Below are 4,532 nucleotides of genomic sequence, written 5' to 3' on the forward strand. Positions count from 1 at the left end.
GTGACCTCTGGGTTTTACCCATCACCAAAGTGAGCAGGGCAGATAGTGGACTTGAACCTTAAACCTTCCGGACCTGAGTCCACGTTCTTAACCACCAAGCCACCACTGCCCTAAAGTAAAGGGATACGACTGGATTCTTTTTGAATGAAGTCAATTAGTAAAACTGAAGTATATATTTTTTACCCACTGCGGCCCGCTACCAAATGACTTATGGACCGGCACTGGCCCCCAGACCAGGGGTTGGGCACCCCGATATAGGAAAACAAGTGTTAGTGATGTACCTTATGTGATTATTTAAAATGTGAAACCCTCAACTCAAAGTCTAAAATTGTAAACTTTGGTTTAACCCAGTGTCCTAAATTATTTTCTCATGCCCCCCCCCTTTGGGGACGGAAATGTTTTCACGCCCCCCAACCTCCAGACCCACACCCTACGAATTAAAATACTATATACTATACTAACTGTATGAGTTGCTGCCACCTAGTGACTGCAGACTTGCATTACAGCAGTGGTACACTTATGTCCATATGCCTCCTATATTCCATTGGAAGCTCCACACACCCCCTCCTGGCACCTCACTGTGTCCTCCAGGAGGGGCCCGCCCCACTATTTGAGAATTACTGGTTTATCCCAAGATAAACAAACTTAGTCTTCATTTCTTATTGACAAAGGGAGACTATTTTAAGACAATAGATTTATATTTCTTCAATGTCAGAATTGACTTTAAGTCAGTCGTTTGTCTCTTCAAGGCGCATCATTAGGAAAAAGTTTATAGGATAAAAAAAAGACTGTTAATGTTAAGGTGTAAGGATAAAAAAAAAAAGACTGTTAATGTTAAGGTGTAATGGATTATATTTTTAGGAAGACAAATTACACCTTTTTGCTTTATTTGTGTAGAAAAAAGGTTGTACTGATATCATTGTTGACAGCCTCATATTTAGAAAGAGTGCGCCGTCACCTCGTACGGTTGACGACACGTCATTTTCGACAACCTGTTAGTACTTCGTAAGACTACAACCTAAAAATAATACGATTAGCTCCGGGGAAGTTCATCTCCCCAAACGCACCTATCGCTCTCCTTACCTCCTTTGTATTCATTGATGGCCTCTGCTAACGCGTCAATAGACTCGATGTCCAAGTTGTTGGTGGGCTCGTCCTATCAAAGGAAACAGTCGTTGGTTACAGAATCCTCTTGTGTTCATTATGAATGAAGGTATAATTTAACTTGACTAACCAGGATGAGCACATCGGGCTGTCGACACGACAGCTCGGCGAACACTACCCTGGCTTTCTGACCACCTGAGAGACAGAGAAAGAGAGCAACAGTCTTCATTGTAAGATTTTTTTTTTTTTTTTCATTGTAAGAATTTTTTTTTTCCCCTCCACAAAACTGCCATCTACAGTCATACGGATATGCGGTCGTACCAGAGAGTTTGGAAATCTGGATGGTGTGGGCGTGGCTTTCCAGGCCGAATCGACCGAGGCACTTCCTGCTGTCCTGGTAGGGGAGGTTAAAGTTCCTCATCAGGTACTCTGTCGCCGCCTCGTCCATGTTTAGCTGATCGGCGTATTGCTGGTTGAAGAAGCCCACTTTCTGTAAGCAGATATGGAATTGTGGTCAGATTTAGAAGGTAGGTAGCAGGACTTATGATCAGTGAAAAAAAAACAAAACAACGCATTAACGTGATTTGTCACCTTAGTATACTCAATATTGTTATTATTTTTTTTTCACAAGCTATGGCCTCACATTTTAATTTAACTACATTTTTAATTAAAAAAAAAGGCTGACAGTGACACCCAGTGGCCAATTTTAGGACCATCGATGGAAAAAAAATAAACCTTTTGCAGAAATAGGTCATGTACTGTACAGCAATAGACACAGTGTTTTAACTTTATTAAAACTATATCCGAAGTATTATGGTATAAAATCAGAAGAAATATCTATTAAAAAACAATATATTTACATACCAGGCTTAATAAGATAATTTATGTTACTGTTTCAAAACTAAAAAAGTACTCTTAGCATCTGTTGAAGTCCGTGTTTCTAATACACATTTGCAACAAAATAGATATGATAATAAATATATATTTATACAATCTAAATGTTGCTAATATTTAGCATTATAGTTGAGATTTACTCACCAGACGATGATTTTTCCTCATCTCTCCTTTGGTCTGGAAAATGAAAAAAAAAAAAAAAAACATCAACAACTATAACTCTACAAATGCTTCAAAGATTGAGCTTCGTGCAAAGGTCCTGCATCAGTACTGGTTCACAGAGAATTTATCAATTACATTTTATCTACAACTCGATTCTCTCTAAAATATAGCCGTGTCTCTTGACGTGAATTTCCGTCTCCCCCAAAATAAAGTCCACAATCTGGTAAAAAAATTAGTGTATAAAAAAGTGAAATTTAGTATTTCCAACAATTAACTTACTCCTACTTTTGACGGGCTGTTTTAGAGAACGTTTAATAAATGTATTAGTAAATACTTACCGGGTGTAATTTCCCGGTGATGAGTAACAGCAGGGTACTCTTCCCAACACCATTGGGTCCAACTATACAGACTAGAGGTAAGAAAAAAAAGTAACAACAGTAAATAAAAATGGCCATCGCATAGGAATCAGCAGGTTAGAGCAGGCGTGGGCAAACTTTTTGACTCGCAGGCCACAATAGGTCCTTATAATTTGACGGGTCGGGGGCCATATTTGACAGGGGGTCCAGAGGTCAGGAGCAGATGGATGGAGCGTTCGTATTAACTAAAACAAATGACATGTAAAAGTCATAAAAGGCTAAAAAGCTTTAAGCCATTTCGACGCCATCTATTGGAGAAAATAGGTATTGCAGGGATAAGGCAGAAGTATAATGTTCATTTAAATAAATCATATAATTTGGAAAGGTTTGGTGGACCGGATTAAAAGTCGGAACGATCCACATCCGGCCCCCAGGCCTTAGTTTGCCCATGCCTGTGCTAAGTTGTACCTGCCTTACACATGCAGGTATCTCGGTATCTCTGATATCATAACTATCGGTGACAACTTACCCCTGGAGTCCATGTCAATTCCAAAGTCAACGTTTCTGAATAAAATCTTCTTATTGTCATAGCTGAAGTCGACACCTGTGTGAGGGAAATTATTCAAAACAAATCCCATGAATGACATGCTGAAGGCTAATCTGGTGCACCACTCGGCCTATGTCCTTACTGTGCAGCCCCAGTATGGGTGGTGACAGAGGAGGTGGGTTGGGGAAGGTGAACTTGACGGTGTATTCCTTAGGCCTCTTCAGCAGCTCCGTGGCCTCCTGGCTCTCCTCCTCCTGACCTCCTTTCTTCTTGCCCTTCTGCTGCTTTCTGGTCAAAACGTCTTTGGTCTGCTTCTCCTGAAAAGAATCATTTAGGCAAGGCCGTCATTGGAGAACTAATAGAATTCATACTGTGAATGGGATCTACCCAGTATTTTCAACCGTGTACTCACAGCTTGTTTGGTGGACTTTCCCCCAGCTTTCAGTTCTTTGAGCCTCTTTTCCTGCTTGTCGTACTGTTTCTGCAGTTCCTTCTGCTTCTGAACGTACATCTTCTTGAAGGTCACTTGAAGATATAATGATGCAATTTCATTTTCAAAGCTGAAATTACCTCCATATTTACAGTAAGTTTTCCTATCTCAAACACTGGCATTGCTACTGAATCCAATACAGATACAGATAATCCTCAGGTTACGAGACCCTCGACCTACGGCCTTTCACGGTAATGACACCATCATCGTTCCGATGTTAGCAAGTTAGCAATAACTCATCTATGCTAACACAGTGATAGGTAGGTGAGTGAATAACTCACCTACGCTAACACAGTGATAGCGTAGGTGAGTGACATAGGTACTTACGTAGATGTGCGAGTTCTGACTTACTACGAAAATCAAGTTACGTTGCACTGTAGCAGTGGTTCTCAATTGTTTTCTGCCATTTTTACCTGAACAAACCACTGTATGAGTTGCTGCCACCTAGTGACTGGAGGCTTGTTATCATTCAAGCATTCCAGCAGTGAAAAAAAACATGGCTGATACTCACGGTAGTTTCCTCTGTAGTAGTAGAGTTTTTGATTGTCCAAGTGGATGATGTCTGTACAAACTTCATCAAGGAAACTCTGGTCGTGGGAAACAATCAGGAGAGTTTTCTTCCATCCTTGAAGGTAGCTTTAAAAACAAAAACAAAAAAATACAAAAACAATCTTTTAATTTACGGCTTGGCGGGCAGCATTTGGCCCACGGGCCTTGAGTTTGACGCATGTGACTTAAATCTATTCATAAACGGCGAAAACAAAACCAGCCCGAGTATATTTGATCATCTGTGAGTCAGTCTTAATTTCTCCTCACTTGTTGAGCCAGATGACGGCGTTCAGATCCAGGTGGTTCGTGGGTTCATCCAGCATCAGGAGTGTGGGCTCCATGAACAGAGCTCTGCCAGAACAGAAGGTCAAAGTAAATGAAAGGAGAGTTTCCTCCGAACGGTTGCATCAGTCAGATGGTGCGACGACGT

Source organism: Cynoglossus semilaevis, chromosome 18 (assembly GCF_000523025.1).
Source record: "Cynoglossus semilaevis isolate Cse_v1.0 chromosome 18, Cse_v1.0, whole genome shotgun sequence".
Taxonomy (NCBI): domain Eukaryota; kingdom Metazoa; phylum Chordata; class Actinopteri; order Pleuronectiformes; family Cynoglossidae; genus Cynoglossus; species Cynoglossus semilaevis.